Source organism: Apodemus sylvaticus, chromosome 1, assembly GCF_947179515.1.
Source record: "Apodemus sylvaticus chromosome 1, mApoSyl1.1, whole genome shotgun sequence".
In the NCBI taxonomy this organism is placed as follows: Eukaryota; Metazoa; Chordata; class Mammalia; order Rodentia; family Muridae; genus Apodemus; species Apodemus sylvaticus.
The window spans coordinates 173,539,516-173,553,554 of NC_067472.1; the positions used below are offsets into that span (position 1 = coordinate 173,539,516).

At 41.7% G+C, this 14,039-nt stretch overlaps 1 pseudogene; it reads right to left on the minus strand.

The window, feature by feature from the left end:
• Positions 1–607: 607 nt before the first annotated feature.
• On the minus strand, positions 608–13,629 carry LOC127694811 (protein kinase C-binding protein 1-like; annotated as a pseudogene).
• Positions 13,630–14,039: the final 410 nt, after the last annotated feature.

The following is a 14,039-nucleotide window of genomic DNA, read 5'->3' on the forward strand; positions in this document are numbered from 1 at the left end:
ACACACACACCTCTGTGTCCTTCAATCCCAGCAAGCTTGTGTTTCCTAATAGGGTCTTGTAGGGTCTGTGAGAGGGGGCCAATGGCTTGGTGTGGCGGGTGCCTGAGAGCCCCCGATCATGGTGTGCTGTGGTGACAGTGACTCCTTTCCTAGGTATGCAAGGACAAGGTCCTATGTGAGAATATCAATCCCTAGGCCTAGTCCTGACACCACAGTGAGGCCAGCAGGCTAACTGACCAGCCCCTGGATTATCAAACCATTCATATATATTTTTTTCTTTTTTGTTTTTTTTATAAGCTAAGGTCAGTATAGATATGAAAAATGAAAAGGAAAGGTATGCTAGGTCAGTGACATCACAAAGTGTACCTACTTACGCCTAAAGTGCTTGGTTCACAAGGTAGAGCTGTCCCAGCCAAGGTAGGAGCTGGCATGGAGTCAAGTTGCTGTCCTGTAGCCAAGCCCACGGGCAGAGCCCGAGTGTTGGGAATTCTAAAGGTGGCAGTTTTCCACTTTCTGTTGCTTCCTGAAGTTTGGGTTGTTCCCCGTTGCCTCCCAGCCTCCCTTCCCCCCCCCCTCCGAGGGAGGTGTTCGGGCTTACAATGCACCCCTAGTCCCAGAAGGTGTCTAGCCGAGACTTGGGAGATTCTGGGCATGATTCTTCGTGCTGGTCCCTTCACTGTGCTCAGAGCAGGATGACCCTCGCTTCTCCTCATTGCTGCTCCACAAACCCACCTTGCTGCCCTGGGAATGGGACTTCTAGGCTAGGTAGTTGTGTGGCTGGTGGTGTGTAGTGGTTGGGGTATAGGTAGGCTGCTTGTTACACCTCTTGGTTGGAGCCTAAGAGCATGGAGAAGGGTGTCTCTCTGGAGCCAGAAAGGTCCAGGGTCGAGTTACTGTCACTGTTCTCCACTGACACCTCTCTCTTTGGGGGTGGTGGCTGGTTCTGCAGGTGCTGACTGTGTATTAGAGGAGCTGCTCTGCGATGACTTAGTTCCCATTTCTGTGCTTGCCTCTGCATGTGTTCAGGCCAGTGGGCCTGCCTACAGGGGTAGTCACATGTAGCTGATGTTCCAGCAGCAGTAGAAAATGGCCTCCTTCTTGCAGTTGACACACCATTGCTTCTTCTTGGTCTAGTCTACTGCCGGCTGCTTCTCCAGCTCCTGCTGCTTCTTCACCTCAGCAATGAGCAGATCCTGCTCAAGTTCTAGGCTCTGCTGCATCTTACCCATGGTTATCTCCAGGTTGTTCTTCATCTCCGCGAGCGCCTGCTGTTGCAGCCACTGCAGATTCTCAATCTCAATCCTCAGTCTTCGAATCTTAGCTATTGTGCTCCCAGTGGTGTTCTTGAAGAGGTCATTGTAGATTTCTGCCATTGTCATTTTTATGGCGTCCATCATTTGACTGCTGTACTTGGCAATGTCTGCAGCAACGCCAACTGAGGCAGTGGCAATGGGCAGGGGGTCAGCATTGATTGCGGATGCCAAGGTGCTTGCAGAGACTGAACTGCTGACCAGGGATGCCAGCTGGTCACCAACGTGATGATGGTCATGGATGGGCGCTGAGTGACCTCTTTCTGCTGAACAGTTGATGCGTTGCACACGACCCTTTGCACAGCTGGGACAGTCTCTTTCGGTAAGAGTAGCCTCTGCTTTTGAACTGGGTTTACTATGATGGCAGTAGCCAGCACTGTGACCGTGATGGTAGACGTTGTACTGGTGGTAGTGGCCACGGTAACCCAAGCCACAGGTGCTTGTGTGGCTAAGCGGACGAGTACCTGCGTCTCTGGGGGAGACTAGTTGCCCGCTGAAATGGGCGGTGCCAGTTTACCTATAGCATCTTGCTTAGGCAACAGCACCTTGGGTTCTTCATTTTGTTTTTTTGTTTTTTTGACCCTCCTGCCCAGAAGGATCTTTTCCTAAGTCTATGACAAGTTCGCTCTGAGTCCGAATCCAAGCCCAATTGCACTGTGCGAGAATCTGTTTCATCCTTTCCCCTCAGCTTGTCCTTTGTGAGATGAGGTGATATTTCCTTCACCTCTTCTCTCCACTATGAGAGCCACTGTAAATGTGTCCCAAGTTCTAATATTGCTTTTTTCATATTTTTCCAGTCTTGTGGGATTATTCCATTTTTAATTGCCTAAGAAGTCAGGATTTGTTTTACAAATGGAGAGTGTATTCTAAAATTGGTGACACTTTTCCTTAAATTTTCTAGGCTCTAATACATCCACAGGTTGCCATTTGGATTTTTGATAATTCTGAGGATGATCATGATATGCTTGCTGGTCCTTGTTGTATACCAGCTGGATAAACTAAATTTTGTTTTTTTTTTTTTTAACAGCTGTTCGTTGGCTTTCTCTTAATTTTATCTTCTATCTCTACCTGAATATTTTACCTAATGAACATTTTAAGTTCCTGTCTTGAGGTCAGTGCCCATGTTTCATCTCTCCTTTTGCTGTTCATCCTGTTCCATAAATTCCTGTATTCTCTGCTCAAGGTTCTGCTTCTGCATTTTTTCTTTATATTATAATATTCTGGTATCTATTTTATTTTTATTGATTAATTTAAAACCATTCTCCTCTAAACCGTGCTTCCAATCCTCATTATTTTCTCTCTGTTGTTCAGTCTGATCTGTGAGATGTCGCATGCTTTGTTCTAGTGCCTTCTCCAGTTCCTGTTTCCTACCTTCATTTCCTTCTTTGTTGTTTATCTTGGCCTACAAATTATGGTACCATTAGTGCTAGACCATTCATCTAGGCCATGTTGTCAAGTCTTCAATGTTGTTTATTCTGCTCCATAAATTCCTGTGTCTTTTGTTCTAGGCCTTGCTCCCACAATTTTAATTTTCTTTATGTTGTAATTATGATATTGTATCTATCTCATTTTGACTTACTAATGTTAGTGAATTTTCTTCCAGAATCTGCTTCCAAATTTTACCGCTATCTCCTTGTTGTTCAGTCTGATCTATGAAATTTTGTACTTTTTGTTCTTACCATCTTTTCCAGCTCCTGTTTCCAACCTTCATTTTCTTGTATGTTTTTTGTTCTATAAAATCTTCCAATTCCTTTTCTAAGGCTTGTAATTTTTTGTTTTTATTTAGGGTCCTGTCTTTTTTTAAGACATAGTAAACCAAGATATTGTAATTGTAATTACATTACAATTAATTGTAATTATTAACATTGTAATAATGATAATTGCCAAGGTGTCAATTTCCTTTAAAGCCATCCCTTTCAAACTATTCAAAATAGCATTCCATAAAACCCAAAACGTATCCATCTACTGTGTGCGTGTGTGTGTGTGTGTGCGTGTGCGTGTGCGTGTGCGTGTGCGTGTGCGTGTGTGTGTGTGTGTGTGTGTGTGTGTTTGCGCATGAGGGTAGCTTCTTGCACGTTTGTCTCCCTCTGGTGTTTGATTCAGCACACTGCAGTGCTTTCCAATTCTTATATTTGCAGGAAGGGTTCTGTTGAGCCTTCTCTTTTGTTTGAGTTGCAGTGGGCAACCTGCAGTGCAAGTAGTTGGGGGAGCAGGATTGTCTGTCCAGTGTCCTGTTTAGATATGTGGGATAAAACAAAGTGAGCTTCAGAAGGCTGGCTTAGGTGCAGATGCCCAGATCAGCACACTGTACCCGTGAGGCTGCTTTGGAAAGTTAGCTGCTGTTTTATCAGTTGTTGATTCTCAGCTCTGGAAGCTGATTTGGAGGTTGTCATGCTCCAGAGTCAGTTGTTAATCCTTTTGTGGGTTCAGGGAACCCCAACTGTGTGCTGCCTGTATTAGCTCAGGTTTGGGGTATTGCCTCTGGTTGGAGTACTTGGGGTTTAGGGAGGGAGCTTCTCGGTTACCTATCTATAGACCACTTAGACCCATTCAGTGTTTAATTTCACCCTGCTACACCTTTCAAGCACAGCTCTAGTTGTTTATATTGGGGTCAATGGACTTTTATTACTGGTTAGTTCAGTTCTAAGCACCATGGTGGGCACCAATTATAGTTTTCAACACCAATAAGCCCATATAAACACACACACAATCCAGTTGTTATTATAATTGTAAGCTATATGTCTACATTGGGCAGATCTGACACTATGCTGACTTATCGCCCAGCCATAAGGCCCCTTACTACTTGCAGTCTCTCTTGGCCATGAGGTTCAGGTTCATCAGGGTCCCCTCTCGCCCTCTTCTCTCCCCCACTTCTTTCCTCCCGTCCCACCTTCCCCCTCCACAGCCAATCACAGGCTCTAGCCTTTATTGACCAGTTAAAATGGGGGAGAAGATTCATATGAGATCCCCTGAAGACATGATTAACTGCTTGTTGTGGGGCAAGCAATCTTCAGGAAACAGAATTAATACCATAATACAAATAGCATCATTAGGACAACCCAAAAAAAAACACCAGAGATAACCAGATGTCAAAAGACAAGCACAATAACAGAAGCAACAGATGCCAATGTAACATGGCGCCGTCACAACCCAGTTCTCCTATCACAGCAAGACCTGGCTACTCTAACCAAACAAAGAGTAAGGTACTGACCTAAAATCCCATGTCATGAAGATGATAGAGGCCTTTAAGAAAGATATAAATAAAAATTCAGCATCCTTTCATGCTTAAAGTCTTGGAAAGAACAGGAATTCAAGGCCCATACCTAAACATCATTAAAGCAATATACAGCAGACCAGTAGCCAGCATCAAACTAAATGGAGAGAAACTTGAAGCAATGCCACTAAAATCAGGGACTAGACAGGGCTGCCCCCTTTCTCCTTATCTTTTCACTATTGTACTTGAGGTACTAGCTTGGGCAATTAGACAACATAAGGAGGTCAAAGGGATACAAATTGGAAAGGAAGAAGTCAAACTATCATTATTTGCAGATGGCATGATAGTCTACCTAAGTGACCCAAAAAACTCCACTAGAGAACTCCTACAGCTGATAAACAACTTCAGCAAAGTAGCAGGTTATAAAATCAACTCAGGCAAATCAGTGGCCTTCCTATACTCAAAGGATAAGCAGGCTGAGAAAGAAATTAGGGAAATGACCCCCTTCACAATAGCCACAAACAGTATAAAGTACCTTGGGGTGACTCTTACCAAACATGTAAAAGATCTGTATGACAAGAACTTCAAGACTCTAAAGAAGGAAATGGAAGAAGACCTCAAAAAATGGGAAAACCTCCCATGCTCATGGATCGGCAGGATCAATATAGTTAAAATGGCCATTTTGCCAAAAGCAATATGCAGATTCAATGCAATACCCATCAAAATCCCAACTCAATTCTTCACAGAGTTAGAAAGAGCAATTCTCGAATTCATCTGGAATAACAAAAAACCCAGGATAGCTAAAACTATTCTCAGCAACAAAAGAAATTCTGGGGGAATCAGTATCCCTGACCTCAAGCAATACTACAGAGCAATAGTGTTAAAAACTGCATGGTATTGGTACAGTGACCGGCAGGCAGATCAGTGGAACAGGATTGAAGTTCCAGAAATGAACCCACACACCTATGGCCACTTGATCCTCGACAAAGAGGCTGAAAACATCCAATGGAAAAAAGATAGCCTTTTCAACAAATGGTGCTGGTTCAACTGGAGGTCAGCATGCAGAAGAATGGGAATTGATCCATCCTTGTCTCCTTGTACTAAGCTCAACTCCAAATGGATCAAGGACCTCCACATAAAGCCAGACACTCTGAAGCTAATAGAAAAGAAACTGGGGAAGACCCTTGAGGACATTGGTATAGGGAGAAAGTTTCTGAACAGAACACCAATAGCATATGCTCTAAGATCAAGAATTGACAAATGGGACCTCATAAAATTACAAAGTTTCTGTAAGGCAAAGGACATCATCAAAAGGACAAATCGGCAACCAACAAATTGGGAAAAGATCTTCACCAATCCTACATCAGATAGAGGGCTAATATCCAATATATATAAAGAACTCAAGAAGTTAGACTCCAGAAAATCAAACAACCCTATTAAAAATGGGGTACAGAGTTAAACAAAGAATTCTCACCTGAAGAACTTCGGATGGCAGAGAAACACCTTAAAAAATGCTCAACTTCATTAGTCATTAGGGAAATGCAAATCAAAACAACCCTGAGATTTCACCTTACACCAGTCAGAATGGCTAAGATTAAAAATTCAGGAGACAGCAGGTGTTGGAGAGGGTGTGGAGAAAGAGGAACACTCCTCCACTGCTAGTGGGTTTGCAAATTGGTACAACCACTCTGGAAATCAGTCTGGTGGTTCCTCCGAAAACTGGGCACCTCACTTCCAGAAGATCCTGCTATACCACTCCTGGGCATATACCCAAAAGATTCCCCAGCATGTAATAAGGATACATGTTCCACTATGTTCATAGCATCCCTATTTATAATTGCCAGAAGCTGGAAAGAACCCAGGTATCCATCAACAGAAGAGTAGATGCAAAAAATGTGGTATATATACACAATGGAGAACTATTCCGCCATTAGAAACAATGAATTCATGAAATTTTTAGGCAAATGGATGGAGCTGGAGAATATCATGCTAAGTCAGGTAACCCAGACTCAAAAGATGAATCATGGTATGCACTCCCTAATAAGTGGATATTAACCTAGAAAACTGGAATACCCAAAACATAATCCACACATCAAATGAGGTACAAGAAGAATGGAGGAGTGGCCCCTTGTTCTGAAAAGACTCAGTGAAGCAATATAGAGCAAAATCAGAACAGGGAAGTGGGAAGGGTTGGGTGGGAAAACAGGGGGAGGGAAGGGGACTGATGGGACTTTCGGGGAGTGGGGGTCCAGAAAAGGGGAAATCATTTGAAATGTAAATAAATATATCAATAATTAAAAAAAATAAGAAAAAAATCTTACTGATGAAGTATTGAAAAAAAAAGAAAGGTATAAATAACTCACTTAAAGAAATATGGGAAAACATAGGCAATCAGGTAGAGTTCCTTAAAAAGGAAACAAATAAATCCCTTAAAGAAATACAGGAAAATACAATCAAACAGGTGAAGGAATTGAACAAAATGGCCTAAGACCTAAAAAATAAAGAAATAGAAACAATAAATAAATCACACATGGAGGCAACCCTGGAGATGGAAACTTAGGAAAGAAATCAGGAACTACAGATGCAACCATCACCAACTGAATACAAGAGATGGAAGAGAGAATCTCAAGCATAGAAGGTTTGATACCATAGAAGATATCAACATATCATTGAAAGAAATTACAAGTTGCAAAAAGTTCCTAACTAAAAATATACAGGAAATTTGGGACAGAATGAAAAGACCAAACCTAAGAATTATAGAAATAGAAAACAGTGAACATTCCCAGTTTGATGGGTCAGAAAACATCTTCAACAAAATCATAGGAAAAAAAAGTTCCCTAACCTAAAGAAATGGAAGCCCACAAAAATCAAATAGTTTGGAAGAGAAAAGAAAATCCTCCTGCTATATAATAATAAAAACACTAAATTTACAGAACAGAGAAAGAATATTAGAAGCAGTAAGGGGGGAAAGCCAAGTAACATATAAAGGCAGATCTATTAGAATCAGACCAGACTTCTCAACAGAGATGTTAAGAACCAGAAGATCTTAGACAGATGTCATGTAGACCATAATAGACCACAGAGGCCATCCCAGGCTACTATACTGAATAAAACTCTCAATCACCATAGATGGAGAATATTCCATGAGAAAAACAACTTTAAACAGTATCTTGCTACTAATCTAGCCCTACAGAGGACAACTAGGATTACTAAAGGATAACTAGAGGATAAGAAGGAAAACTCCAACACAAGGAGAGTGACTACATGCAAGAAAACACAAGAAATTAATCATATTACAATATATCCAAAAGAAGAGAAACACACACACACACACACACATACTACTACTACTACTACTACTACTACTACTACTACTACTACTACTACTTTCAACAAGAAAAATAACAGGAACTAACAATCATTCTTCTTTAATATTTCTCCACATCAATGTACTCAAGTTCCCAATAAAAAGACACAGGCTAACAGACTGGATATGTACAAAGTGTCCAGCATTTTGCTATATTCAAGAAACATATCTCACTGACAAAGACAGCCACTACATCAGGGTAAAGGGCTGGAAAAAAGTCTTCCTAGCAAACAGATCTAAAATACAAGCTGAAGTAGCCATACTAATATCCAATAAAATAGACTTTGAACCAAAGGTACTCAAATGTGATGAGGAAGGACACTTCATACTCATAAAAGGAAAAAAAATTCACCATGATGAAGTCTCAATGCTAAACATTTGTGCTCTCAATGCAAGGGCATTGAGAAAATCAACAAGTTAACACTTAGCCACATTAAGGACACAGAGTCAGTATCCAAATTAACCAAATTAGAAATGAAAAAAGAAACATACCAACATAAACTGAGGAAATTAAAAATATTATCAAATCTTACTATTAAGGCTTATACTCAACAAAACGGAAAAATCTAGATGAAATGGATGATTTTATATATGGATATCACATACCCCAGTTAAATCAAATCAGGTAAAGTATCTAAACAGACCCCCAATGTGTAAGGAAATAGAAGCAGTCATTAAAAATCTCCCAATGAAAAAGTCCCAGAACCAGAGAGTTTTAGCGCAAAATTTTACCAGACCTTCAACAAAGTGCTAAAACCAATATTTCTCAAACTATTCCAAAAAATATAAACAGAAGCAACACTACCTAATTCATTCTATGAAGCCACAATTCCTCTGATACCAACACAGAAACAGAACTTCAGACCAAAATTTTGCTTATGAATATTGATGCAAAAATACTCAATAAAAATTTCACAAACCAAATCCAAGAAGACATAAAATCCATCATTCACTATGATTAAGTAGACTTCATCCCAGGAATGCAGGGATGGTTCAATATATGAAAATCCATCAATGTAATACACTATGTAAACCATCTAAAGAAACAAATAGCATGATAATTTCATTAGATGCTGATAAAACCTTTGATGAATTCCAATATCACTTCATGTTAAAAGTTTTGGAGAGATCAAGTATTCATGGCAAATAAACTAAACATTACAATATACAGAAAACCCACAGCCAACATCAAATTAAGTGGAGAGAAACTGGAAGCAATCGCACTAAAATCAGGGAGAAGATAAGGCTGCCCACTCTCTCCCCATATATTCAATATAGTACTGGAAATTCTAGCTAGAGCAATTAGACAACAAAAGCAGATCAAGGGGATGCAAATCAAAAGGGAAGAAACAAACATATCACTCATTGTGGATGATATAATAGTATACATAAGCAACCCAAAAAATTCTACCAGTGAACTTGTACAGATGATAACTTCAGCAAAGTGGCTCAATATAGAATTAAATAAAACCAATTGGTAGCCTTCCTTTATACCAATGATAATTGGGCCGAGGAAGAAATTAGGGAAACAACACCCTTCACAATAGCCTCAAATAATATAAAATATCTTAGTGTAACTCAAATTAAGCAAGTGAAAGTTCTGTATGACAAGAACTTCCAAGTCCATTAAGAAAGAAATTGAGGAAGACCTAAGAAGGTGGAAGAATCTCCCATGCTTATAAATTGGCAGGATTAACATAGTAAAAATGGCCCTCTTAACTTTTTTCTCTAATGTATGCGTACTCTGTCTTTGTCTTCAGACACACCAGAAGAGAGCATCAGATCCCATTACAGACTGTTGTGAGCCACAACTCTTTCTTCCAGGTTTCTGTCTTGTCTTCCCTCAATTGACATGATTCAGGATATGCAAACCAAATAAACACTTTCCCCTGCATTGCTTTCAGACACAGGGTTTCATTTATACATTTCTAGTACTTTCAGTGGCCAACATATTCTCATTGTAAAACTATGTAATCAATGTGAAAAATAATTTTAGCTGACATTGTAAAGTCACTTGGAAAATGCACAGATTTTTCTGTGGTGCTTTTCTGTTTATTTGATGATTCCTTTGTGTGTAACCAAGGTAGGGCTAATTAATGATTTTTCATTTATTTTTTTCGTGCCCTAGAGAGACTCAAGGAACAGAAACTCATTTTTAGATATTTGGGCCAGGCTATCTCCCTGTTGCTCTTTTTCCATGGATATATGCTCACACCTTAAAACTCGCTCTCAGACTTATAGGAAATGACTCTCACAGCTTAAAAGAAGTTAGCCAAAGAGAAAAAGAAAAGGTACACTCAAACCTTGGTTTCTCTTTGGGTTACCAAAGACTCTGAGCCTTGGGTCACCTCTGCATTGACTTGAAGAGAAAAAGGGCATTTATGGCTTTTTAACCAAGTGCTTCTTCATGAAATAAACAGTATTTTTCCATAATTTATTTTTACAAGAAAGAAGACCCAAGTAAAGATACTTCAATCAGCTTAGAAGGGGAAACAAAATAATCAGAGGAAGGGAGGGACCTGGCTGGGAGAAGTAAGGGAATGTAGAAAGGGTGGCAGGATCAGGTATGGGAGGAGACAGGAGAGAATCCCAGAGGGCCAGGAGAATGAATGGGAATATGTAGCTGCAGGGCTTGGGGTGCAGAGGGAGCCTCTAGAATGTCCCAGATAATTTGGATGTGAGAGGCTACCAGGACTCAATGAGGATGACTTTAGCCGAAATGCCCAACAGTGGGGACATGGAAGCTGAAGGGACCACCTTCAATCCCTAGACAGTGCCCCCAGCAGAGAGATGGATCACCAAATTACCTTCAAATTTTGAACCCAGAATTTTTCCTGTCTGCAAACAATGCAGGGACAAGAATGGAACAGAGATTGAAAGAAAGGCCACCAGTGACCTGCCAAACGTGGCATCCATCCCATTGGTTATCACCAAACCCTGACACTGTTACTGATGCCATGTTGTACTTGCAGACAGGAACCTAGCATGGCTGTCCTCTGAGAGGTTTTACCAGTAGTTGACTGAGAGAGTTACTTACAACCAACCATTAGACTGCAATCAGAGACCCCTATGGAAGAGTTAGGGGAAGGATTTAAGGACCTGAAGGTGATAGCAATCCCATAGGAAGAACAAAAGTATCAACTAACACAGACCCCTAAGAGCTCCCATAAGTTAAGCCACCAATGGAAGAGCATACATGGGCTTTTCTATGGCTCCAGACACATATGTAGCAGAGGACTGCCTTTTCTGGCCTCAGTGGGAGAGGATGCACTCAATCCTGTAGAGACTTGATGCCCCAGGGAAGAGGGATGTAGATGTGGGTTAGGTTGGGGTGGATGGGTGAGTAGCTGGGTAGGGAAGTAACCCCTCATAGGCAAAGGGGAGGGGAATAGGGTAAAGAATGGTTGGAGGAGGGACTGGGAAGTGGGGCAACATTTGGAATGTAAATAAATAAAAAAATTAAAAATATATAGTTTCAAGATAAAAAAGGAAGTGTGTCATTTCCTTTTTTCTAGAAACCTAAAAGAAAAACAGTCTGTTACCATGGGAAAGAGATTCATGTATTTTTAAAGTCTAGGACAGATGCTAAATGATTAGAGTCCTTAGCACCACCAATGCATGCCTTTTAGAGGCCTAGGCCAGGAACAAGGAAATTGGAAGGGGAGGCTGCTCCTTTGTGGCAGAAGGCAGAGCCCCTGAGACTAAATGGGCAGGGTTGTCTAGTGAGTCCTGGACTCTCCAGTCCACACCCTGATCAGGAAGACTACACAATGGTGGATGGCAAGACCTTTAGGAAAGATGGAATTACCTCTGTGGCTCTACTTTAATGCCAAGAGCCTCATGTCTCTCTTCTGGAAGAGGGGCCTTTGGATTTCTTCTTCTGCATTGGCTTCTGACAAAGAATTCCAAAACTCAGCCTTGTGCTGCAGATGGCTCTCCCAGTCTTGTTGGCTACAGTCCAGTATGCTGCTTCAGGAATGCCCACACAAAGGGCCCAGCCAGCTAGATTCCCAGCTCCTGCTCAGAGACATGGTGCTGTGGTTGGTTCACAGTTCTGCCCACAGACACCAGGGCCCTCATACCCTGGTCCAGAGAGCCACTATCTTTGCTGATCCATCTGTCTATTCACAGAGACTCACACATCTCTTCTGCCAAGTGTTTGCTATACACAACTGCTGAGATGTAAAAGAAACACTCCTATGCTATTTGTGACAGTGCCCCACACTGCAGCCAGGCCACACACCTGACTTCCTGTCCTGCTTCACTGAGGTTCCTCTGCTGAGGATTCAAAATCATTTGCAATGCAAGAATTTCCTAACCCTTGTGAGAAGGAAGCTTGAGACATAGATGATACAGGTTATTTAATCAGCCATGATCAGCTTAAAGGGAAGGGAGGTGGGGTTCTTAGGGAAATGAACCACTCCAGCACTATTGGAAAGGAGGTTTTCAGGAAAGTCATTTGAGGAAGAATTCTGAAAATGGGCATCACAGTTCTCTTTCCTTGGCTTCCAGCCCCGTGGACCCTGTGTGAAGACTGCTCCAGGAGAGGTCTGCCCAACCACACTTGTAGGCAAAAAGTGTGAGTTGGGAGTTACTTGCTTTCAGCAACACACACAACAATGTCAAGTTACATGGATTTCTAGGGAAGATTGGGTAAAAACACTTCACAGTTGCACCAGTCCTGAAAACACTCTAGTTTCACTACTTCTTGCACTGGAGCAGTTACCTCACTGTGCAACATATATCTCAATTGGCCTTCATCTGCTGCAACCCTCTTTCTTGAGGTTCGATCTCTTCCTTGGGTCATTAACTGGGTTCTTTCTGCACTATCCAGACAGTAAGAACAAGTCTGATGCTTACTGCCAGCTTTAGGGTAATGAATGAATCAACAGTGACTGATACCTTCTCTGTGATAAAGTAAGGGAGTCCAAATACAGAATGCTGTCTTTGAGGTAGTTTAAAGGCACAGATGGCTGAACAATCCATCATTGATATCAGGACAATTGTTTTTTAAAAAAAATATATATATATGGTCTCTCATCCATGGGGAAGTAAAGCTAAAGATGAACTGGCCTTTTAAAATTTAGATTTCAAGAATATGTTGTATTTAGGAGCCAGAGGTGAAGGTTCTTCCCAACTGACAAAGCATAGCTGAAACATCCAAATAGAATTTGTAACATCCATTTATGAAGCGGGATGAGTAGTGACCAGGATGCAGTAAGCCACATCAAGACCTGGTTTCAGATACACACTCTGATCCTTGATTTCTTTTGTGTCCTGAGTTAATTCTGTGTAAGCTGTCTTGGGACTCTGTTGAGACAGGTACCTCTGATTCATTTCACACATCGGCTTCCAGATCCTGTCCCTCTATACCCTCATCCGGGCCCATTCTGCACCTCGCATCCCATTTGCCCTTCATTATTGGCTAGCTTCTGGAGCACTCTGACCGTGCCTTTTCCAGGCCTTGCTCACTTCCCCCCTTTCTTTGCTTTGTTCAGCGGCTTTCTTGTTTAAATTTCCTCTGGAAAAACCCAGTATGCCCAACAAACAAGGTACGCACAGGTCGCCGACTAGCTCCATGCAGCTTCAATGAATTGCGACCAGATTTGAATATGGCGCCTCACTGACGCCATCGGCATGACGCCATCGATGTGTGTCTGTCTCTGCAGCACATGCGCCTTGAGGTTACCTCCGGAGCTGATAGAGGCCCGCGCTTTGACGAGTGGCGGCTGTTCCATGTGGTCGGTTTGCAACTGTCTCTTGTTGGAGCACAAGGGCTACAGGTCAGGAATCATTGAGTATAGTGAGGCGAGCTGTCATAGAGAGGACGCAAGGGGCCATGGGGACTAGGGAGGGCACAAGTGGGCTGGGATATTGGCAGTAACGGCTGTAGTGAGGTCTTAGGATTCTTTTTATTTTATTTTATTTTATTTGAACAAGAGGCTCACAATGTGACTCTGGGTGGCCTAGAATTTACTCCCGAAATTACTATTCACACTTTGTTATGGTGGCGGGGGACTTAGATCTATTTCTGCTACTAAGCACTTTTGTGGCCTCTTTTAAAGTTTCCTTTTCAGTGGGTAAAAAGAAAGAGTAGGTTTAATTGGTGTTGCCAGCCAGAAGGTAGATACCCATAGTTAGTGTAGCT